At 37.9% G+C, this 26,704-nt stretch overlaps 1 long non-coding RNA gene across 2 annotated transcripts in view; it reads left to right on the forward strand.

Moving 5' to 3' along the window:
• LOC144014932 (uncharacterized) overlaps positions 1–21,944 on the forward strand; it is a 50,079-nt gene extending 28,135 nt beyond the window's left edge. The window contains exons 1-4 of one of the 2 annotated variants that reach the window (XR_013282650.1): positions 16,586–16,710; positions 16,817–17,003; positions 18,324–18,386; positions 21,177–21,944. This is a non-coding gene — a long non-coding RNA (uncharacterized LOC144014932). Of the gene's footprint in view, positions 1–16,585; positions 16,711–16,816; positions 17,004–18,323; positions 18,387–21,176 lie in introns of those variants that run through there. The other variant, XR_013282651.1, reaches the window with a different exon arrangement.
• The last annotated feature ends 4,760 nt before the right edge of the window (positions 21,945–26,704 follow it).

The following is a 26,704-nucleotide window of genomic DNA, read 5'->3' on the forward strand; positions in this document are numbered from 1 at the left end:
TACATTTTACATTACCGCAGACAAAGGGGTGACTCGGTAGTTTAAGCAAATTTTGGGTACTGTTATTAAATTGTTACTTTTTGAATTTGTTGAAATGTACAAATTTAACCCTTTTATTTTAAGAAAGGAATCACAAACACTACTGCGAATGAAACATAAACACTCAATTATTATAACAGACTGCTGTTGCACATCTGCTTGTACTCACACATAGTGTCAGGATTGGATTCTGTTGTATGAACAAAATGCATATTGTAATATTAAGTGTTAAAACTATATTATACAGGAGAGCATTTTGTTTGTATGCTGCACACAACATCAACTATATCATGTAAAATATGAATCATGGCAATCACAGCCCATAACAGAATCTTGTTTATAAACTCGGGAGCGATTTGACAGTTTAAATGAATGTTGTCGTGTTATCACTTGCACAGCGTGCCACAAATAAGGATTCCTTCTGATTAAGTCAATATCAAGAGCGGTTAAAATGCTTGAAATTGAATACTTTGACAGAAAGGAGTGCAAATTTGGGGGGGAAAAAAGAAGAAGAAGACATTTGCACTGATAACAATTTCCGTCTGTTCTGAATCTCCTCAAAGAAAATAATTAAAGTCACATTTGGATGTCTTTAGAACAAATCAATTTCTTGATGATTTCCAGAACTTGGCTCAGAAATGACACGAATTTAAATGGATTAAAGTCATACATACAACTGTCCTCAGCCACGATTTATTGTTGTACCCCGTCCATCTGGTTTGTCATAAATGACCTATATAAGCCATGGTATGTCGTGGGGCTCTGTGATTTATCCTCTGACAGTACCCCCAACACCCCCCCGCATACACACCCCCACACGCACATACTCTGTGACCCAACCTGTCGGATATGAGCCATTCCAGTGCATTTGGCAATGTTTGGCACAGCTGAACCCTGATTCACCTTGCGAATCCCGCTGGGGGGTGGTTTGGTGGTAGTGGGGGTCAAGGTGGACTCCCTCTCCAGCTGACACCCATAAGGAAGGGAGGAGGTGGTGTGAGGAGAAGCAGTGACAGTGTGAAAACCTCCAAATATGACATGAGGACAAAGCACTTTTAGAAACACTGACATAAAGTGACAGCAGCGATTTATTAAAAACACACAGATGGCTTTTTAAATTACTTGGCGAAATCTCAATGGATCAGAACATAATATGGGAGTCACATACAGTAGGCAACATCAACCAAAGTAGTATTCACATAGTATTCTGGATGTGTTCATGTATATTGTGTATAATAATAATAATAATAATAATAATAATAATAATAATAATAATAACGAGCATTGAATCCTGGCCAGTGTGCCGTGGCACGAGAGATCTTCAGGAGAGATCTAATTTCACTTTATTGGTCTAAAAATTCTCATTCCTTAATTACAAATACTTCTTTGTTCATGTCTCTATGCCAACAACATCGAGTGAAAGGCAGAAAAATTCAATGTGAAGAGCATTTAATTAAATAGCAAAATGTATGATAAACCACCTGTTGCATTTTAAACTACAGAATACGTCAGGGCTTCGTGTGGACGTACTGCTATCTGCTATGTGCTCAATTAAATATGGACAGATAAAACACGAATGGCCAAATCCACGAAGAATGCGCTCCGCTGATAGTGCCAAAAATGGCTCATATGCACCCGCAATTTGCACCCTGTTGCCTTTTCACTAAGGATATTGCGCGAATCATATATCAGCACAAAACACACCCACAAAGTTTGACAGCTGAGTGCGGTTTGCACCTAATTTACCACCAGTGTTTGTTTAGTAACGCATTACAAATTCGTTGCCACAAGAAAAACTAAATCACAATTATAAGAGAAAAAGACATCTATTACAATATTTACAACATATTATAACACATTTATAACTGCTAACTAACGCAATCACCATGCACAGAATTATTTAAACCCCTCACACTGAACCTCTCTTAGGACAGCATTGCTTTTTTTTTTTTTTTTTGGTGATATAGTCAGCGCCGTACATGTCATGTGACTAGCAGTTGACCAATCACAGCGTAGTAGTTCTTCAACGAGTTGGCCAAACACTCTCTCAATACAGCGCTGATTCAACAGCGCCCCCTGCTGTAAAGTCTACTGGCTTTGCGTGTGTGGATCATGGGTTTTCGGCATGTAAAACTGCTCGGCAGAATATCACTGCCAAAAGTTACGTGAGTTGGATCCGTAATCGTAGAATTGCTTTTTACGTACGCAAAACATTTTGCTGTTGTAATTGAAGATATGCTTCTTTTTGTACGTAGATCACGTTTTGTGTACATAGAGCACACGTTTTGTGTACGTAGATCAGGTTTTGTGTACGTAGATCACGTTTTTTGTGTTTACGGGGTTTTGATTTGATTTGATTTGGTTTGATTTATTTGTTCATTTTTCCTTTCGGACAACATTGTGACAATCAAACATTTCATCATACAATTTCAACATATAATAACTGAAAAGAAAAAGGGCTGGCAGGAAGAAGCATAAAGCTTATAATTTCCCGCCCCCATACTATACTAGGACACAGGAAATCAAACAACTATAGTTATTAGTTTTGGCATGATTCTAAATCCATACTGGGTCCTGTACCCTCCATACCTTAAAAGCTGATGTCACGTCATTTTTTACTAATCATAACAATTGTAATAAATGAATTGCCTGCAGGGCTGAATTTCTACTATGGCCACAAATGTGCTTCATGTTTCAAGTTAGCTATCAATTATACTTCATCAATCACTATTATTTGTTAGACCAATGATCAAGTTTACCTTAATAAATAAAAATAAATACATTGTGTTAGTGTTATTGATAAGAGGAACATACGTTGGGATTTATTTATAAACTCATCTTCCATATTGACTGTGGGGTTCTAACTGGACTATAAGTTTAAAGTTCAAGAGTCCATTATGCAGCGTTTTATCTTGCAACTAGCAAATGATTAAATACTATCTGGCTGTATGTGTTTTGCGTAATTTGAACGAATATTGTGACTGAATGTTGAACAGAAATATTTTAAACGAATTACTTCCCAACTGAAGCAAGCAAGACAGCTTGAGGATGTGATGCCTCTGTTGGATATCCTGTAAATATTGAAGTATCAAGATGCTCTGTACTTTAATCTGTGTTTATTGATCATGATGTGATAGTGCTGTCTGCCTGAGGGATCAATGTTTTTTTTTTCTTTTAATAATGGGGCTAATCTGCAGTAATCAGCCCTGGATTTTCCCTATCAACACAAGCAAAGCTATTCAGTGTTGCTCCCAAAGGCTGTGGTTTTATCTTCTTTTTTTCTACATGGTGAGAGAGAACTCTGCGGAAAATCTAGCTCATGACCAAGGACAGTGCCATACATATAAAAAACAGGTCCAATGCTACCGCCACTTATATGTTCAATGCCTGCTGTCTGATGAAAAAAAAAAATAATTAATGATAAACACAATATAGAGGGCTGTCGGAGGTGAAAGAAAAACATTTGGCAACCAGGCAAATAATCCACTTGAAGAGAGTCATTGTGTTTCCGCCTGCCGATAGAGGACATAAAACAAAGAAACAAATACCTTGTATTAGCAATGAATGAATTAGATTAGCAATGGTCTGTTCTATAGTCTTTATATTTCACCGTTTATTTTATTAAGAATTTATTTAATTAACTGCTGATTATTTGAGTACCTCCAAAAGAGGTTTTGTTGTATGAACCTCCATGCAATATTCTCCTTTATAATTATTTGCAAGTTTGTTTGTTTTGTGATGATTATCTATAACTTTTTTTGTATTTTGTTTCCAACAACAATACGATATAATTTGATGCACAACTGACTATAACCTTCAATCGCAAACTGTGAAGTCTTCATGGGCACAGTGTTGCATTTGTGATGCTTTAAACATGGTCCTTAATTATTGCTTTTAACCTGTCCATTAAAATCAGTGAGTGTACCTCATCGTGATTGGGAAATTATTTTTGAGGTTGAGTTAGTGCTTTTTTGGCTGACCTTTTCATAATGACTAGCAGTATATGTCCTCTGTACTGATCCTTTGATCAGCATGACACATCTAGTAGATGCAACTGCTAAAAGCTGCCCCCAATGACCCCCAGCTCTGAGTAACAGATAAATAAATACACAGCTTTAATTACATAGAACAACAAAGTGTGGGTATGTACTTGCGTGACAACACACCAACTATGTTGTAAGACTTTTGAAAGTTGAACGAACACTGTGTGATTTTCATTATCTTGACATACTGTTACACTGAAACAGTAAGTCAATAACATTACGGTGTACACACTTCATTGTTATCAAGTGTATTAGTATGTAAAGTCCATTAATTCATTCTCTACCAATTAGCATTTTTAAAGTCATTCTCTCGCAAATATTACCATGCTGATCAAACTTGTGAGGAATAAGCGGTCAAGAAAATGGATGGATGGATGTTATGAACAAAAACTCGTGAAAAATGTTAAATGGCCAATTATACTAAACAGTTTTGCCGAGACATATAAGCACGAGTGGTATAAATAAGGTTCCACTTGAAATATTATGTAGTCTTATATTTTTCACAGTTCAGCCATTGACTCAGCATTATCTCGTCAGCTATGATTGAAGTGCTTCTTTTAGCCTCTGGAAAAGGTCAGAAAATTAATTAACCCTGTTCTGCTTGTATCAACAGAAGAACTGCGACAAGCAAACGTGCTTTATAAGGCACGCGCACAAACGCACACACACATACATACGAACAAATAAGATTACTTTTTGAATGGATAAATTAATGAAACATCTACTTGTTTTATCAGCGATTTGAATTGATGGACATAAAGATGTCATTAACAAGTTGGTTACTATTTATATACCTTCACTCAATTTTTAAAAACAGAAATGAAAGGAGCTGGGACCTCTTTACCAATACACGTTGTGCTATCTTTCCTTTTATTGCCCCCCCCCCCCCCACAAATCCCAGTTAGTTTTCACTAAGCAGCTGTCTGTCCAGCTTCACGTGTGCCCTCCACCCATCTGCTCCCCTTTGTCGGACAGTTTCAATTTAAGAGCGAGCCACTAAAGTGTTCAGAGGGCTTTTAATGGCTGTGGTATTTCCAACCCAGTGTGTACCACCTAGAGACTTTTTCCTAAGTGATTTCTTACTGTTTTGTTTATTGTTCCAACCCCCTCTGATTTTCTTTTCACATTGGTAGCCTGTTCATCCACTCCAGGATATTTCTCATCGAAATGTGAAGCCATTGTTAAATGATTCATTTTTTGCTTGAATTGCGCAGCATTGTTCAGCTTCTTCATCTTAGAGGTTAGCGAGTATGCGTCAAGTAGTGTCATGAGCTGGAGGTTGGATCCCAAAGCGCAGACACAAATAAGATTTTAACTATTTATTCTCATCGAGAGGCGTGGAACAAACCTGACTAGACGAGAAACAAAGAGAGTTGCACAGAGGACAGTGGTAACAGAAGTAATAATCCGACAAAGACACACACTCCTCAAGAGGCTTATATAGACAAGGAATCGATCTGATTGGTTGTGGCTAGACGTGTGGGTAACAGGACGGACATGGAATTATCTGATTGGCTGTTGACCAGGTAAAGGGATTAAAGATTCTTGACATCACATAGCCTTTGACATCACATAACATCACATAGCCTAAAACCAGTTGAAACTAGATGCTAGTCACCAGTTCAAAACAGACACTTGTTACATCAGTACCTAACAGACACTTGACCTCACGGTCATGAACCCAACTTAACAGGTCATGAACTCAAAACTTAATCCTGGCGTGACCCCAGACATGACAAGTAGAATGCAACACGGCGCACTGGCATAAAAAAAAAGAAGAAAAAAATAGGGCTAGGCTATAATTTAACATCAAAACGTATCACAATAAACACATGATAAATGGCACTATAAAATGCGTTCACTAAATGTTCAAGAGGAAAAAAAACGTGAAGAAAACTCCGACCCCAGCATTTTGTGAGCAGAATGCTGTTAAATGGTAAGAAGTGCCATTTAACAGTGAGTGCTCCTCTGAATAAATATAGCTAAAAATTTCTTTGCTCCAAGTAAAGAACACCTTCAACAAACCCTGACAAGAAATCAACATTGCCTACCTTCATAAACACTCACATATGTTCCCCCTCAGTGGGATACAGTCTTACTGTTAGCTGGCTGCTCTTCACTTGTTGTCCGATGTCATTGTCACCCGCTTCACCAGTTCTCTTTTGACCCTTTTGGAGGCACGCCAACATTTATGGGTTTGACACTTGTCAACAAGTGACTGTATAAATAACTTGTATCAAAGTTTCAATACTCTCTTTACATTCTGTTTACCTTCATGTTTAAATTATACACGTTTCAGCAATATCGTGCAGCCCAAAAAAGAAGAAGGAAAAAAATAAAGTATGTTGTGATCAAGCCAAACGTGAGACCTTAAATGTATAGTCCAAAGGATTGTTTTGGCTTGTCCAGGCCATTTCTGGGCAGTGACTCGACATTTTCCTTCAAGCTCAGCCACGGAGGCAAGTTACTATCAGCGGCATATGCAAATTTCTGTGTGCGAATGCCCGCTCGCGATTCGTGGGCTAGTTTCACGCTTGTTCCTGGTTGGCTTCTTCTTCGAGTGTGAGTTTTGAATGTTGTGTACATACAAACAGCAACGGAAAAACTTCGGACCATACCATTAAAATGTGACTATAACTCTCTCAGAACTTATACATGCAGCTCAATTGATTCATAAGTCATCATTCATTCATCATCAGTGCCTGCATCATGCTGCCATTATATGGTTTAGATCACAGAAGATGGTTATTCACTTTCACGTGTCATTTAATCAGAAGATGACAACTGCAACTGGCTACTTCAATTGCAATGAAAACTTGCTTGCCCAGCAAAATCCATGAACATCGTTTCAAGTAAAACTTGTAACGCATTACAAATAATTTCAGAAGTTGGGTGAGAAAATAAGCCCGGAAACAGGCTTAACATATGCCTTCACTTAACCTAAGCCTAGTCAAGACAAGTCATCTTTACTTATATCGTGCTTTCAATCAGCCACAGCTGTCACAAAACACTGCAGCTGTCTCGTTATGAAGGAAGCTTGTGGCTCAAGTGAAGGTGAGATTTTGCACACAGATTCAGCACAATTTAAGCAAAACGTTTCCATGTATTGAATTTGAAGCAGCAAATAAAATCTGACCAATGGGAAATAAAGTTAAGTTGAATCAACAGCACTGGTGAGTAGCATTTTTATTTTGAACTAAAGCTGCTTGTTTATAGAAAGAAAGAAAAAATCCAGATTATTTTGGTAATAATTAAAATCACAATAATTCAAACAATTATTTTTTGATAGAAAACAAGAACATGTTTAAATATTTAAACATTTTAAGACAAATAAAATGATTTGAAACATGAGACAATTGCAGCTCATTCAGAACGCTGCAGCTCGAGTTCTGACCAAAACAAAAAGATCAGAACATATTACTCCAGTACTTAAGGATTTACACTGGCTCCCTGTCAGCTGTAGAATCGATTTTAAAGTTCTGCTACTCGTCTATAAATCACTAAATGGTTTGGGTCCTGAATATATCCAAGAAATGCTGATTGAGTACAAACCCAGCAGGGCTCTGAGATCGACAGACTTGGGCCAACTAGTGGAACCCAGAGTTCGAAGTAAACATGGTGAAGCTGCATTTAGCTATTATGCTGCACACAGATGGAATAAGCTACCAACAGAAGTGAAGTCAGCCCCGAGTGTAAATGCTTTTAAATCCAGGTTAAAAACTTTGCTTTTTTCTTATACCTTTGATTAGGGACTTTTAAACAGCTTTAATTAAGTGTTTTTTTTTTAATTATTATTTTTATTTTTATCATTTTAAACTTCCTTATGTTAAATTTTTAAAAGTTTGTTGAATAATGTTTTAAGATTGTTAGTTTGTAACCTATTTTCACTTATTTTTCTTCCTCTGAATGTTAACTACTGTTTCTTGATGCTTATGTGTTGTCTTTCCTCGTGTAAAGCACATTGAGTTGCCTTGTGTATGAAATGTGCTATACAAATAAACTTGCCTTGCCTTGCCTTGCCTTGAAACACTATAATTATGTAAGTTCCTTTTGGAGCAAACAATATTTATTAAATTAGTCATTTTAAAATAAAAAAGGTGCAAATTTATAAATGTAAACAACTCAAAATGATATTAATAATCTTTTATTTTTGTTTGCGATTATGCTAATTTTGTAATTATGGCGCGTAATAATTGAAACTGTAATTGGATTTCGATTAATTGCACAGCAGTATTTTGAACCATTTAATGGTGTTATTCATAGCCTTAATTTGTAAGGCTATGAATAAATGGTAGGCTTACGTCATTTATATAGCGCTTTTCCACCGGATTGTGATCTTGAATTGAATTAGAATTTATTGTGTAGGCTTTGCTGCTTATGGATGTAAAGTGTCCACTTTTGTGCCCCACACAACTTTTCATGCCAGAGACGCCACTGAATGGGAAACGTTGCCCCTGCCAACATGGTCGCTCCATAGGTAACGGCAACGTGTAAGTTAGCTGGGCTGCTATAGCATGATGGCAAATCTTGTCTTCATGATCACACAAAACTCATAGGTGTGGAAAATAAGTTCATATTTCATCACAGCACAATTATTCAGTTTGTTTCCGTTTGGTTATGTCATTCTGTTTGTGGAATCCCTAATTGACCTTGCATGCAGTTTGTGTTGAGTAACAAGATGTGAAAAGGCCATCAAAAGGTTGTGTGACCTGTCCCTCTCAGTAACAAACTTTGGGTAATGTTGATTAGCCACAACACGTAGCCAAAATACTGTGGCCAGTCCAACCACTCACAATCCAAGTGGTCCAGCTGTTACAGACAAATTGGTCTTGCCCTCGGCACAAACAAATCAGCATTTAATACAACAACAAGCCTGTATTGATACAAACACAGCGGGGTGAGTTAATGTATGGCTTCAGACGTTCTTGAATTAATCAGCGGCTCAGTTGGCATTCAAAGTTCACGAAACAGATTGAACTACATCATAAGGAAACATTTGTGCTAACACTTCTGGTAATTTTTTTTTTTTTTTTTTTTTTTTTTTGTGGGCATACATTATGACGATGAAAACAAACGCCATCAAAGGTGACAGAGCAGTGCCGCAAACACATCCGCAGTCTTGTAGAACATCATTCCAGTGAGAAATAATTTCACTCAGTACCTTTGAAATCTGATCAGTTATGATTAGCCATGGTCGTGTCAACAAACAACAAAGAAGGCTTTCGTGCTGAGCAATAATGTGCAGCATCTATTAAACATATAACATGCATCTATTTGGTATTTTCAATTGAAAAATCATGTTTATGATCAACAGAAACACACCATTAGGCATTTTCTACATCTTGACATTTATTCAATCACATAAGTACATTACAGCTATCTAACAATGAGAGCCGTCTTGCAAAGTGCAGCTTTCCATATCTCATACATTTTGAAAGCAAACTGACAGCCATGGCAATTAAACTATTGAAATATGAACAGTTAAATGCGTTAAAAAAAAGTGATCCCAAGCAATAGCACATGCACCAAGGAAATGTTTGTAAGGTTTTTGAAAGGAAGAAAGATTGATTAAACACCGTGGCACATGTTAATCAACCTGTTCAGCCAATTGAGCACAAAGTACAAACAGACATTTTTGTTTGACAGGTGAAGGTCGAGCTGGACGTGTTTGTGGGCATTCAATGAACACAACCATATCATCTGATAGCTGAGAGGACGTCTTTTTTCTTCTTCTTTTTTTTCTTTTTTTTCAAAGCTTTTGGCACTCCATTTTATATACACTTGGCGATTTTTTTTTTTTTTAATTCATTCAAATTTGGCATGCTTGTTAATACCTTGTAGCACTCTTCTCTGTGGTGTGTTATATTTCTGAGACATATTAACGAATCCTTATGTTTGTGGTTAACATAGACTCTGGCCAAAGCATGGACTGAAATGGATTGCTTGCCAATTGCTCAGCCTATTGCCATACAAAAATTGGTGGCGTTGTTGAACTTGATTGTGTTAAGTGCAGAGCTGGGCACTTCCGTTAATTCAGGGGTGTCAAACATACGGCCCGCGGGCCGGATCAGGCCCGCAAAGGAGTTTAATCTGGCCCGCGAGATGATGTTGTAAAGTTAAAAAAAAACAATTAATCAGCCGGCCACAATCAACACATATAAATTTGTCATTTCACAAGCACTCCTCAGATAAGCAATGCAACTTGTACATAGAATTGCCCTGGACATTATTTTACACACCACCTCAAGTTATGTTTAAAAAAAAAAAATACATAAAAATATAGTGTTAAATACGACACAAATTCAATTACTGGTAATTTTGGATTTTTCATTTGCATTAGTGTCATTTTATTTTTTATTTTTTTTTTAAATATATTTACAGTTGAGCCCCGCTATAATAGGGCTAACCCCCAAAAAAGAAAAAAAAAATCTGCGTATAATTGACGGCAATTGTTTTTAAGTTATATACCATGATTTTACCGATCTGGCCCGCTTGGTAATATATTTCTCTCCATGTGACCCTTGAGCTAATATGAGTTTGACACCCCTGCATTGTTACTTCTCGGCAATGGCGACACCCACCTTTCACAATGACGCGTAGCCTCGACAAAATACGGACTGAGCACTGGCTGAAGCAGGTTTGCTGAATGACAATAATTCTGAGTCTGAATTTATTTACCATTTATGAGATGATCCCTCTCATTTTGTCTATTTGCATTTGGCGAAAGGTGGGCATCGTCATCGACGGGAATTGATGATTAAGGGAAGTGCCAAACCCTAGTCACTCCCAGCCAGTTTCACAGAAGCAATCCCATTCGCTCCCGGCTGTTTTACTGGATTTTGACTGATTTTGCAAGGCCCACAGAATATTGTGTTCTATTGCTATAAAAGCATGGAACCTATCAAAAGAAAGATTAAAGTCTCTTCTTTCATCAGGAATAAAAAGTATGTTTTTATCTGTTTCCGTTTTTCAGCAATTAGCATTAGAAGAGAGCTAAGTTTCATCAGTTTTCACAAATCTATTTAAAATTGTAAGTAATTGAGCTTTTTTTGTAGATGGCCCTAGTTGATCACCTTTGCTCTGCTGCCACCTGCTGGCCGTTTGTGTACTAACTACCATTTCTGCAACCATTCTTTGCAGTTGAGAGGCTGCATCAAAGCCTTCTGTATGCTCTAGCATAAAAAAAACCCAAAACAAACAAACAAACAAAAAAACATATAAATACGTCTTTGGGACACTTAGAACATTAAAAAAACATATTTATACGTTATTGGGAGAAAATGAGTTAAGTGTTTGTATAAAATGTCTCATTAGTCATTCACCACAGTAGACATGACAATGAGACTAGTTTAAAAAAAAAAAAAAAAAAGACAGAGACTAGAGTTTGCCGCTGCAACATAGCTACCAGATAAACAACACTTAGCATAGCTTCTTATACTATGTTTCTTCTTCTTTCTTCTTCTTCAGAATCTTTGTGCGTAAAATAAATACAATTCTATCATGATCTCACTATCACGATCGAAGTACACGTGTGGGTGCATAGGATTTTAATATGTATTTAAAAAGTACGATTTACTATCATTGCGCAGAAGATGGAGCGACCTGTCAATCAAATCTTTGATTGGAGCATCAGTCCTCATGCCTTTAATTAACCAATAAGACAGCGAGTGCAGGCCAGGCAGTTAGAGGCAGCGGAGGGTGGGTCATGGCTGAATAGTGCGCAAAAAAACTACGCATCCAGGAGGAATCACAAGTGGCTAGACGCAAAATTAAGGACTTGAAGTAGGTAGATGCAAAAGTGAGGTTATACGCCGTAAACCTGCGTATACTCTGGACTACACCAGTGCTCCCAGCCTGTCATGTTCTTGATGTTCAGGTTTGTCACGATCTGTCAAGGCTGAAACATGGACACTGAGCATCTTTTATGGCCAGCCTGGGTCCAGAGACAGCATCAGGTGAGAGGTGTTGTTGGGGGGAAACATACTTGAGCTCCATAACTGTGTGATAACATATTTGTTTTTTGATCAGCAACTAATGAACTACTACAGCTCTTGTGCCAAAACCATGTGCAAAACCATGTACTAGGGGTGTTAAAAAAATCGATTCGGCAATATATCACAATACTACATCGCGCGATTCTCGATTCGATTCAATAGGCGGCTGAATCGATTTTTAAACTTCCATTTTTAAAGGAAAAATATTCAACAAAACATATTACTTCGGGGTAGGGTTCACACCTTAAGCATGGAAGAATGTTATATGAACGGAACATTAAGCCTCAATATTTTATTTTAATGCTGTTCAAACATGAAACAGATTACAAGCTGTATAAGACTGAAGTTTCAGATAAACAAATAATACATTTTCATACAAATCTTACACTCCACAAGTTTACTGATTAGTATTTTCTAAATTTGAATGAAAAAAATCGCAACAATCGACTTATAAATTCGTACCGGGATTAATCGGTATCGAATCAAATCGTGACCTGTGAATCGTGATACGATTCGAATCGTCAGGTACGAGGCAATTCACACCCCTACCATGTACCATGTGCATAACCCTGTGTGCAAATAAATGCAAGTTAGCGTATATTTGATTTGAACTCACCCTAGATGTAATTTGCATGTCTGGACACAATTAAAACAATAACCTTTGATAAAACTGGGAATGAACACTGCACAAATTAAAGTAATTACTTTTTCTCGGTGGTGCAGTTATTCATTTTTCCCGCATGCTATTTATGCGTTGTTTAATTCTTTCAGAGTTTCAGTGGAAACCCATTTCCATGAAGCACATGTTGCCTGCAGGGGCAACATCTCAGTTATTATTTCTCAAACACGTTTAACTCCACAGGGGATTTTTTTTTTTCTTCACAAGTATCATAGCTACCAAATATAGGCCAGACGTAGTGGATGGTAAGGAGTAAAGATAATAAGTTACAGTAAGTGCCATGTTCGAATTAAAGCCAATCCTCAGTCATCTTCTCAAAAAAAAAAAAATGAGTGAGAGTGATATCACTGTGATATCGCACAATAAAGTGCTTCTTTTATGCAGTAATTCTTCCTCATGAGGACAGGCTTGTGAACGCTTCAGGGGTGGTATTTCACAAAGCATGTTTAGTGAGAAACCTGGGTAAAGAAACCCTTAAAAGTGAGAAACTCTGCATTTTCCGTTTCAGAAAGGGAGGTAACTGAAACCAGAGGATAAGAGGGAACTCTAGCCTGTTTCATAAAAAGAGGTAATTTAAGCTCTTGGTCAGTTACCATAGTAACATGGTCCATTTACCAAATCTCGTTGCAGGTTTCTCACAATAAAGTTTTTCAACACCTCATCTTTTACAGTGTGGAGAGTGAGACTTGTAACAACTGTGACAGTGTGTTCAATTTCTACTGAGAGTCGGAATTGAAATCACCGTAATGCCAGAGTTGTGTACACTGGCAATAGCTAGATTGATAATTATGATTTGTCAAGGGAGTTCGCCACAATATCTGGTGGGACCGCTCCACTGTGATTGGCTTGAGAAAGGCGGGACATTCAGTACAATACTTCAAGCTGATTGAAGAATGTGGAAACTTGTGTGCGCCTATCAAACTTTTGTTTTGACCAATCACACCAACAGATGAAAATGTAATCGTTATTGTAGGTTTAAAAAAACAAAACAAAACATTTTTTCCAGCTAAAAATGCACGAAGCGCCTCTCGCTGTTCTTCATTCAACAAGGAAACTGTGAGTAATTCTTTGAGAACAGAATTAATTGCAACATCCATTCATCCCTGTTCGGTTTGTTTCCCACGCCCTCGGCTCTTCCTGTTTACGTCAAAGTCGCATATCCCGCCCCCAAACACAATACTGGTTTGTACAGTAATTGGCTTGCGCGCCTACCAACCTTTTGTTTTGACCAATCACGGCAATGAATCAAAATGTCATCTGCGTTGTGATAGGTTAAAAAACAAACAAACAAACAAAAAAAAACACTAACATCTTTACTAGATAAAAAATGCATGAAGTGTTTTCACTTTTTATTTTTTTCAGTCTTCACAGCAAAATGCCACATTGTGTGACATACGATTGTACCAATGAGTTGAAGCTCTACAAACACATTTTATCACTAAGAATGCAATTATAAATTATTTTTAGACTAAAGTTTCACCTGTCTGCATAATCGGTCTCAGGGAGGGAAGGTCTGTCTGATAGTTTTTCATTGTCAATTTTATTTGTATAGTACATTACATATGGCAAGAATAAACACAATGTCATCTTGATTTTTTACTGTAGTGTAAAATAGTAATCTCAGCTGTTTTAGACCAGTCTTTTCCTAGTCTTGCCCTTACGGTAATATCAAATCTGTTTAATACCACAAGTCTTTCAGTCTTTGCAATGACGTGACGCAATAACTATAGATGAGCTCTTCCAAAACTGTTACTGAGAAACTTTGCAAACAATCTTTTCGTGGCATGGACGAAAAGGGAAACACCGGCAAAAATATGGAGTTAAAAACATGAAAGAACAAGGACTGTCCAGAAAGAAGAGCGGATGGTCGAGCTGTGTTCAGAACAACCTATTTGAATAAACTATTAAAAATCACTATGTGTGTAACCCTGCTTAAAATGAGAGCGTCATTATCCGAGTTATTACCCTTAAGTTGAATGTTGTTTTAATGACCACAAACCTCCTAGTGGCTATTTACCACTCTTCAAACGTTTCTAGAGGGGAGTAGAAGGTGAAACGGGAGTTTGTGCGTCTATTTTTTTTTAAGCCAATTAAACCATGCACGTCTTAAGGGAACGCGCCAATGCGGATGGGACAGGAGTATATGAGCAACTCTCTACAAAGTGAACAAGATGTCTCTTGATCCAGTATGCGCAAACAAGTTTGTGATTTTTGCTGGGCCTAAATCCTGATAGCGAGGCACTGAGCTGAAAAATCTAGCTGTAGTCTTGTAAATAGTGGCCCTGCAAAATTCACAGTCTTTGTAGAATCTCAGTCTGAGGCTGAGCTGTGAAAAACAATAAATACATAAATAAATAAACTCTAACTTGGCAGTGGTAGTGTTGCTACTGATGAAATTTTTACAAACCAATGGGGGGGGGGGGGGGGGGGGGGACGTATTCTCAAATCTAAAATGATGAAGTAGTTGCACTTTAATATCCGTTGCAAACCCATAAAATGTGTTTGAGCATTTCAGAGGAACTATAAATTATGGACCATGTGGCCGGTGGCGATGATGGTCGAATTGGAAGAATGAATAGGAGAGCAGGAAGAAGTGGGAGCATCTTACTTAATGGTGCCGTGGGCGGCGAGTTATTTCAATCAAGCTCTGTGACTTCTCAGAGGTTCACGTCGGCATACGAGATTAACTGAGCAGCGATGGTAGGAAGAGGCAGACAAAATAATTAGCCCTGGCCAGTGGCATACCTTCTTCCTGTGAGAAACTCTCATTCTGACCCTCTCGCCGGCTCAGCGTGACGAAACACAGCGTAGCTATGAGAGAGCCCGTCCTCCACAGCTGGAACCGGTAATCTGACAGCCGTGTCTGTTAATCACATCTCCAAGATCATTCTTCCCGCTGAAAGGAGAAGAACGCACTTCTCTCTGGCTGCTTTTCCCCTTTCTTATCAACTAAATTTCATCAGGAGGAAACAGGACAAAGTGCCTGGCAAACAGACATTGAGACACTATATTTAGTAGAGAAGCTTTAATGTGAAAGCACTGAAAGGCTTTACAATGTAGCTGGGAAATGAAGCATCATTGATGTAATCCTCTTAAGGTTCTCATTATTACGTGTGAAGCATTGATGCGAACGCCAAAATGATCCAAATCTACACATTGCAGGACAATGCAGGGATTGTACGTTAAAATTGGCAGTCTGAGGTCAAACGGATAGGAAGCTTAATTGTTGTCTTTCAAACCAGGTAAGCATGATCGCAGTTGCTGACAAAAACAGTGTAAAATTGAAGTGAAACAGAAGAAGAGCTTATCATAAGCTTGATTGCCTTTCAATGGAAAACGATCATGCCAGTTTTAAACCAAGGGTGGAGTGTCCTTTGTTTGATTTTTGCCGGACAAAGCAGCGTATGCTTTTAATTTTAAAGGCCGCGCTTTATTTCCGCTTCCTGTTTTCCGTCCTCCGTGCCCCTTTCAGATCGCAGCGTGTAGTAAATGACGACGTGAGTGTCCATTCTAATTCGTTCCAATTCTAATTTGTGCTGATATATTCTTATTTGTGTTTACGAAGAAAGTATGAGTGTTAGTGTCACTTATGTGTTCGTCTTTTTGGCAAGTAGCTGATAGCTAACTGCTAATGTGTGGCTGTTAGTAACTTACTAATATGAGTCATGTAGACCAATAATACAGTACGTTTTCATTTGAAATAGCCTGGAAACATTTATATATCTGAGTTTATTTGCATTAAAAGTGTAATTTGCTTTTGAATGATAGAAGCGCACAGACAGTTGTTTTAAATGTGATTATTTTCTTTACTTTATTTCTCCAGATAGGCCTACTGTAAATCTGCACATGCAAATAAGGTTGCATTTTGAGTTGATTAAATGTTCAAGTTCAACTGAAGACTCTCTTACCGGAGCGCCCCGTAGTGGTTAATCAATCCTAAATAACCAGTTCAGAGGTAAATGCTCAACAACTTGGCTTTGGCACGTTGTTGTTGTTTTTTTTTTTTTTGACGTCATGTCCCCATTTTGCTGATTAGTTCTTTCCATTGTCTGTCTGGTCAGGTTTGCCCCGCCTCAGAAATGCGCTTCATTGCGAGTGTGCCCAGACTCACTCGCTAGTAAAGTGATGAGTCTGATTTCCAGGCTAAGCGTGACTGGCTTAAGTGTTCATTGGCAGTACATCATGAACATGAAGAAGCTGAAGGCCAATTGCTTGTGACGATCCTGCAACATTTATGCCTGCATTTTTGTATGTCTGCTTTTTAATTAGGTTTTCAGCAATTTATATATATATGATATGAAACTCATTCTCACACATAAACACTTCAAAACAATTGCTATCACTCAAGTGACAGCAATGTACAACTACATTCCACCCAATCAGAATTTTCTCCAAGGCCATTTGGTAATTGAATATAGATGTTTCTTTTGGTCTTTTGCTGGTTTCATGCAGCTGAGTGAGTTCTGTATGGCCCACACATTGATTAATAACGAGTAAGATTAATTGCTTTTCTAAGTAAAGAAAGATACTGGACCTTGATTGTTAATGCTTTGCATGTTTCTCAGAAGCATAAACCATTCAAAGCGTTACTTGACGATGATGGCACCAGACGCAAAAAAAAGTGCACTGATTAAAAGCACAACATGCTCACAAAACTGAACACTACTAATGTTACTGAAACATTTAAAAATACATATTAAAGTGGTGTAACTAACCTTGTTGCTGATACTGTCGAAATGATGAAACGAGAAGAGCCCACTCAGTTCAGTCAGAATATATAATGAATGTGCATTGCACCCAGCACAATTTGTCTAACGCCACCGCAAATATACACAAACACCAAAACAGTTTTAAAATATAAAACTGAGACAGAAAGATATGTTGATTTCATCTCTGAGGTGTTGCTTTTAAAACATGCACTAAACTCTCCAGAGTTTCCTCTTTTGCAGGAACTATGAAAAAAAAATAATCTAAGAACCTTTGACAGATGAAAAAAGACTTCATGGGAAAGATTTTGCCTGATATCACCTTGCTTTGTAACACTGTTATCATGGGGCAGCTTGTTTAAAAACATTCAAATTACTCTCCAACGGCTGATGTGTCAAGAAAGTAAAATTGACGGTAAAGCTATCTATAGTCCCCCATTATGCAGTCATTCCTACATTACATCATTTTGACAAATGACATGAATTAAATCATCTTGGCTGCTTTGTGAAACGCGTTTTCCATGATAAATTACACTTGTTGTCCTGATACTGTCTCCTCACATTTGTTTTGTAGACGCTGAAATATCTTTGGCCTTTTTGAAGGTTTTGAAGCTCTGGTTAGCTTGACATACGTAACACAAACACAACTTGATTTCATTTGTTTCATGAATTGATCCTCCCCAAAATAAAAATGTCAATACGCTGACGAAAACATTAAACAGCCTTTTTTCATTATCTTAATCTGACACCAAACAGAGACGAACAATAAACAAATCAGAAGACGTAAGTCTGGATCACTGTCACAATTTTGTACTGCATTTACAGTACTAACAACTCTTCCGCACCTTTCTGTGCCTTTCAGGTATTTCCTGCCACTGTGTGAGATCATCAGATACACCTCTATACCAGTGACATATAGTGACAGGTAAAACGATTAAATGCGCTTCCACTACAGTAGATGTGAGAGGGTCCCTTTAACCTAGGGTGACCACTCGATGTCTTATTTTGAACGCGACAACTCTTGCTTTTGAGCATTGGGTCTCACGCCCAAAAAATACCGTATTGTGGCCTTAATACCATGAAGATATTGCTCCATCCCCAGCACATACACATAATAAAAAACACATATTACAGTCATTAGGTTTGTCAAAATAGTAAAGTGCAGTCTATTGACTGAACATGTACAGTGTTATGTTCTGAGTTTAGATCCCAAAAGCGCAGACATAAATAAGGTTTTATTCGCATAACATCGAGAGGCGTAGAACAACTTGACTCGACAAGAAACAATGAGAATGCATCGAGAATCACGAGACGCCAAGCCCCCTTGGGCTGTGAAGATGCACGGAGGAACAGAGATAATAATCCGACAAAACACACATTTCCCAGACAGCTTATATAGACAGTGAATCGATCTGATTGGTTGTGGCTGGACATGTGGGTAACAGGACTGACATGGAATTATCTGGTTGGCTGTTGACCCGATGAAGAGATTAAAGATTCTTGATATCACATAGCTACTGACATCACATAACTTAAGACCAGTTGAAACCAGATGCTGTTCCATCAGTTCAAGATGGACATTTAACCTCAGATCAAAAACAGACACTTGACCACACGGTCATGACGCAAACATAACCCTTGCATGACCCAAACATAACCTTTGCATGACCCAGTCATGACATACAGTACATAAATTCATCGTCATTTGTAGGCTACTATTAATTATGAGGGAACAGTCCAAGCGAAAAATGCCAGGGGTGATTTATTTATTTATTTATTTATTTATTTATTGTTCTAGTCCATCGGCTCCAGCCCTCAACACAGAAAATTTTATCGATTTAAGAAAGACACTCCTTGCGTTCCTGACCACAGTTTGGACTATTGGCAACATTTTCACTTTTATGTCTGAATTAATTAATTCTCACACTTTGCACATGCATGCGGAAAAACAGCTTGTTCTTTAATTCATGTGCAGTTGCAAATTCAAATGCATATGACTTTTTTTTTTTTTTTTTAATCGTTTGCATCATTACCCATTATTTTTAGCTTAGGTACATTACATTCAAACATACATACGTGAAAGGCCAGACTAGAACAGTCTACTTTCTGCCGGGGTGTCCCAAGCACGGTAAACTAGACTTGCCTAGCCACGAAAACAAAGATGCACCCGTTATGCCAAGTGCAAGGGTTCCTACATACGACAATATACGACAATACTGTCTGAATCAATTCACGATTCTGTGCAAACCAATGAGTGAATGAGTTCCCTGGGCGTTTCCTCATATGTCAAATCTCAGAGGGGCAGAAATGGATGAAGTTTGTCAGCTTGTACTGTCGGCACTCTGATGAACGTTCCCTTAATAAAATATCCTTCATAGCATTTCATACATTGGATCGCGGTGTCCTTGTTTGTCCAGCTCACTCGGCACTTACATTGTTAACAAGAACTTGAATCACTGACAATTTCTCGACACTGCACGTTAATTTTGTTACATTTCATTATATTGTTTTACAGTAAGATTTTGTAACTATTGTTTCTCACTATTGGTGCTTTCAACTTCCCTGACTTTTTATACATGTTAATTTTGCAGCAGAGTGACATCGGCATCCAGCCTTTGGGTCCCGCAGGGCTTTCATTATGAGTGACTGTATTGTGTAAAGCACTTGAAATGGCCAATTATGATGATTATGCTGCCTGCCTGGCAGCAGTGGTGTGCAAAGCAAACGGCCGTCTCAATGCCCCCAACAATTATTATTATTATTATTATTATTATTCTTGTTATTATTATTATTTTGGCAATAGAGGTGCGGTGGGGTTGTGGGTGCGAACGCAAATTGAGATGCACCCATTTTTACACACGTCACTCATGCGCCAATCCATGAACACCGAGGACTATGTCACAACAGTTCTGTGGGGCAATTATTGCAGTATTTTATGGAACCGGGGAATTGTTAATTATAATAATAATTAAATACTGTATGTATACATATAAATATAAATATATATATATATATATATATATATATATATATATATATATATATATATATATATATATATATATATATATAAATATATATAAATAAGCACGTGAAGCCATAACAAAGCTTGACAAGACATTGACAAAGGGAGGCACACAAGAAAGACATAACAAATAACCAAAACCCAGACCATGACAAAAATAATGTATCTTGCCGAGATGTGGCAGTTAATTGTTGAGTACAGTCCCAATAATAAAATATTAACACCTACACTTGCCAAAAAATAATAAAAGGCATTTGCTCTTACCTGAATCAAGCTAAACTAGACTCCGTGTGTGTGCGCGTGTGTCTACTCATTTGCATGTTTTTGAGTGTGTTTTGTGTTTAAGATAGGGAGAAAGTGGAAAGGAGTGTTTCTGTACCGTGACATTGTGGGCTGAATGTTGTGTACTGTTGGTGTGATGGATTTGCGTCTGACTGTTTTCCGGTAATTACCATAAACAGCTGAGGATAAATCCCTAATTGTTTTGGTTTCTATATTTACTGCTGCAACACCTGCAGCATATACTGCAGCCTCTCTTGAATTTCGACAGATTGCTCACGATGCGTCCTTCTCCAGAGAGTCATAACTAGGTCAGTTCAAGGGTTACCGTCAGGTCAGAGCAGAAAAACAGCAATGCTTTAACTCTCACTTTATAAAGTTGACTTTTTTTTTTTTTTTTTCTCGACACAGTTGGCTGGCCACATGATGATTCGACCATTGCTGGGCCCCTCGACCATCCTGAATGTACTTTGTTCATCCAAATCAGACCTCCTGTGGGTATAATTCTCTGCTGGGTCCTTACTCGCAACTGGAGCCAGAGCAGATGGCGTACTATTGACATGCAAAGAAACTGCCTAATACAGACTGTATCATATGTTGCTGTGTCATGTGACAGAAGTTTTAAGAGTTTAAACTGGATTGCACTGTAGCAACCAACAACATTTTCTAGGGCAGTTTCAGACATAGAATCCAAATGTCTCATTAGTTTTCTCTATATGCTGCCATTTTTTATTTATTTAATTTTTTTTTTGTGATTTGACACTAAAAATATCTAATAATAATACTAATGATAACAATACCTGATTATTATTTTGTCAAAACAAAGCTGAAAAATGTTCACATACAAGTAGCCACAATATAAACCAAGATGTGATTTAACATATAAAAATAATAATAGTAGTAGTAGTAGTAGTAGTAGTAATAATAATAATAATAATAATAATAATCAAAACAAAGCTTAAAAAATGTTCACATACCAGTAGCCACAATATAAACCACAAATACTTGCAGTGCAGCAAAGTTTCGAACTGGCATTAACATTTATGTTGTTGTTAGTGGTGTTTCAATGAATACTTAAAGGGATACTTCACTTATCTTTAGCCCATTATAGCAATAAAAAGTTAAGATTCCGTCTATAATTAACTAGATACTTTCATGACAGTACATTTAAAAACACATTTTGCAACTTGCTGTTGACTGAAAATGACGTCACAAGGGCTCAGGTAACCAATCACAGCTCACCTGTTTTCTAGGTTTGATCATGTGACATTCACAAGCTGAGCTGTGATTGGTTACCTGAGCCCTTGTGATGTTATTTTCAGTCAACAGCAAGTTGCAAAATGTGTTTTTAAAGGTACTATTTGTACGTGAAAAATAATGAAAGTATCAAATTCATTATAGACAAAATATTAATGTTTGACTGCCAAAAATGGCTAAATAAGTAAAGTATCCTTTTAAAAAGTCACAGACAAAATGTTGGAAACAGTGACAGACATAAATACATTACCTACTCAAATGTGAGCTATTGTTTTGCTTTGGTGGCATGACAAAAGAAACACAATAGATTTCTTTTGTTACCTTTCAAATAGGTGTGCCTGTATAAAATGTACACTCCACAATTTTGAATAAAATCAACCATTTATTCACTGTTAAAAGACTTTATGTCCATCTTCACTCAGTGAGCCTTATCAGGTAATTAACGTCATGAATGGAAGTTTAATGACCCGTGCATCAACCTTTTTTTTTTTTTTTGAAAGTAGAATTAAAGATGCTATCTGGCCATGTAATAAAGCAAGGGGAGCCCGGGTAGGACGAATGGCAAGACTGAGCATCAATGTCATCTTTTTGCTGATCAGGCACTGAGACTCCTGCTCATGCATTATGAGAGCCCCTTAAGGCAAGCAAAGCTTCCCGACACCTACTGACTTGCAAAGTTGCGCTGCAGCAGACAAAGAGCAATCCATGAACCCTATAATTGGGCTGTGGCCCACCATTTTCATGCCTCAGTTATAACGGGCCGATGCAAAACTTTGTAGATCGAAGGAAAAAAAAAAAAAAAAAAAGGCTCTATGACAGATTTTTTTTATTATTTATTTTTTGCTTACGATTGCATCAGCAATAGTGATGGGCATTACAGTTCTTCTAGGTGAACTGAATCACTAGAACAGGGGTGTCAAACTCATGTTCGCTCAGGGGCCGCATGGAGGAAAATATATTACCAAGTGGGCCGCATAGGTAAAATAACTAGTGTTGTTCCGATACTGATACTGGTATCGGCAGAGGTGCCGATACTGCTTTAAAACAGTGGTATCGGTATCGGTGACTATCGGTGACAGCTTTTTCATGTTGAGGAAAAAAAACAACTTAAGTATCGGTATGGTATCGGTATCGGACGATACTGCAAAGCTGGGTATCGGTATCGGGACCCAAAAAAAGGTATCGGAACAGCACTAAAAAAACCTTAAGTATCGGTATGGTATCGGTATCGCCCGATACTGCAAAGCTGGGTATCGGTATCGGTATCGGGAGCCAAGAAACGGTATCGGAACAACACTAAAAATAACGATATATAACTTAAAAACGATTACCGTCATTTATACACAGATTTGTGGACCAGCCCTAAATTACGGAGCTCAACTGTCATCGTGTTGCTCCGAAGAATAACACAAATGCAAACGGAACGGGGCGACACTTTGCCGGTATACGTTCCGGACGTGTTAAATCGACCCATTTTGCATATATATTGTTCCCAGAATGCATTGGGTGGTGCAGTTAATGACAAGGACAAAATCACCACCAGACATTAAGAGAAGCCCAGAGCTGTAAAGTGAGAAGTAGTTTGTTTGTTTGAATCCTGTATTTAAAATGTGCATTTTCCTGAGTGAAACCGGCAGACCGGGCCTTTAAACAAACCGTAACTTTAAGCTGTATGTAAAATAATGACATCCAGGACGACCCCCGTACAAGTTGAATTGCTCATCTGAGGACTGCTTGTGAAATCACAAATTGTATATATTTTGATTGTGGCCGGCTGATTAATTAATCTGACGTTACAATTATTATTATTTTTTTTAACTTTACAAAATCATCTTGCGGGCCGGATTAAACCGCTTTGCGGACCTGATCCGGCTCGCGGGCCGTATGTTTGACACCCCTGCACTAGAATCAGTTCAGTTAAAAGAACCGTTCAAAAGATTCGTTCACCGAATCGTCCCCCCCCCCGACGTCGTGAAAAAAAAAAAAGGGGGGGGAGAAGAAGCCATATTTGAAGCTGACATTGATGACAAGCAGCAATACAATTACTTTAAAAGCCTACTGCTGGAGCAATTTCTCGATGAGTTGAGTGGTCAGTGTCATCTGCGACAGGCTTCAGCTTCCTGCGACCCTGCACACACTAAAAAGGCGTCAAAAACTGACCAACGCAAGGGCACAGTGAAAATGCTCAAAAGAATATCTCCTTAGGAAAACTGAAGTGGTAATATATTTCAACAGGTGAGAGCGATGCTCAATAGGAGGGCATCATGCAGGGGTTCCCATGGCATCGTTTATCTTCTAATATTGATCATGAAGAAATGTTTTGTTGTGTGAAAGACACCCTTGACTTTGACAATTTCGCAAAACTAACATTCAATATAGATCATGAAGAATGCACAAGCTTTTGCAAATTATGATTTCATTAACTGGCTGAATAGTCAACGTCTGTTGGTGATTAGATTTCTAACAAATGCTAAATAATCCCTAAATGACAGTCAGAAGTCAAGCCAATTAACACGTTTAAAATGCACAAATGAACATCAAAATTCATCTACATTATATATGTTATAAGATAGCCTACATCATTTCTTAAAATGAACATTGTCTGATCTTTTAATTGTGCAGAAACGAACATTTGCAGTGGCATGTTGGGCCTTACAAGGTTATTGCTTCCTTTGATATTTAAATGCCTTTTTTAATAGAGTTTTGAAGGAATATTCTTTATTTTGATCATTCATCCTGTGTGAGTAATGTCTGCAAAGGAATTCTTTGTCTATTCATTATATGTATATGTCTGTTGAAAACAAATAGAAGAATCTTAAAGTGTATTCTAAATTTCACGGGCAGCCAGTGAAGAGAGGCCAGAATAGGGGTTATGTGTTCCCTCTTACGGGCACCAGTAAGGAGACGAGCAGCAGCATTTTGGACAAGCTGGAGACGCTGCAGGGAGGACTGGCTGATCCCAAAATAAAGTGCATGACAGTAATCCAGCCGAGATGTAACAAAGGCATGGATTACCATTTCTAAGTGCTGCTGAGATTGGAGATTTTTTTTTTTACCTTAGCCAGCTGTCTAAGATGAAAAAAGCGTCGCAAACGGGGCCGGGCAAACGTGTCACTCCCGCGGCAATTTGAAAGCACGCACGGATGTTTTTTTTTTTTTTTTTCACTCACTCACTCACTCACTCACTCACTCACTCACTCACTCATAAGATTACGTGTGTGAATGAGTTTTTTTTTTTTTTAATTTTGAAAACACACCATTTTCATTCCACTTCACAGTTATGCACAACTTTATGTTAGTCTATCACAGGGGTGGCGAGATCCGGTCCTCGAGGGCCGCATTCCTGCAGGTTTTGGATATTTCCCTTCTTCAACACAGCTGATTCATGATCAGCTCATCAGCAAGCTCTGCTGAAGCCTGATAACGAGCCTGTTAATTGGAATCAGCTGCACTTCGATTAGGGGAATCTATAAAACCTGCAGGACTCCGGCCCTCGAGGCCCGCAGTTTGCCACCCCTGGTCTATCACATTAAATCTCAACTAAATACACTCATGTCTGTGATTAAGGTTACAAAATGTGGAAAAGTTAAGGGTATGAATACTTTTTCAAGGCACTGTATATTCTCAAAATGTAAGTACTTTGTGTTTTTACTGATTTGGACATCCATCATCATAGAATGTTAATATTTATTGGACCACAAACTCTTACAGTGTATTTGACGTTAGTGAAGCTGAATGTGAATGATGTTATGTTGATGACGCACAGAATGTGCAGAAACCTTGCAGACTGTTAATAAAGTTTGTCTTCTTCCTACTCCTTTTCGGACTAGCAGTACATGATGTTTTCATTTGGGATATTAACTCATTCACTCCCAGCCATTTTCACAGAAGCAGTCCCGTTCGCTCCCAGCTGTTTTACTGGATTTTGACTGATTTTGCAAGGCCCAAAGAATATTATGTTCTATTGCTATAAAAGCATGGAACCTATCAAAAGAAAGATTAAAGTCTCTTCTTTCATCAAAAAAAAAGTATGTTTGTATCTGTTTCCATTTTGCAGCAATTAGCATTAGAAGAGAGCTAAGTTTCATCAGTTTTCACAAATCTATTTAAAATTGTAAGTAGTTGAGCTTTTTTTCTAGATGGCCCTGGTTGATCTCCTTTGCTCTGCTGCCACCTGCTGGCCGTTTGTGTAATAATAACTACCATTTCTGCAACCGTTCTTTGCAGTTGAGAGGCTGCATCAAAGCCTTCTGTATGCTCTAGCATAAAAAAATAAAAAAATAAAAAAACGTATAAATATGTCTTTGGGACACTTAGAACTTTAAAAAAACGTATTTATACGTTATTGGGAGTAAATGAGTTAATACAGTAGATTTTTGTTTTGTTTTTGTTTCATGACTGCACATTCGAAATGAACTTCAATCAATCAATAACTAACCCTTTTAAATGGTGTCACGTTTGTAAGGAAGACGCATTTGTGTAATGAGAAGCAGAGTGGGTTGCACATGAATTAGTTTCTTCTCTGCCAATACCAAAGAGTTTATTTTGCTGTTGTCTTTGACTCGTGTTCAGTAGATTGGATGATTGATGTTGGAAGGAACAAGACATATTGGCAATTTAGCAATTTATTCATTTAAAAATCAGGAGTCTCGGTTGTGTGTGTCAGCCCACAACAGCCTGGC

Source organism: Festucalex cinctus, chromosome 2, assembly GCF_051991245.1.
Source record: "Festucalex cinctus isolate MCC-2025b chromosome 2, RoL_Fcin_1.0, whole genome shotgun sequence".
Lineage (NCBI taxonomy): Eukaryota > Metazoa > Chordata > Actinopteri > Syngnathiformes > Syngnathidae > Festucalex > Festucalex cinctus.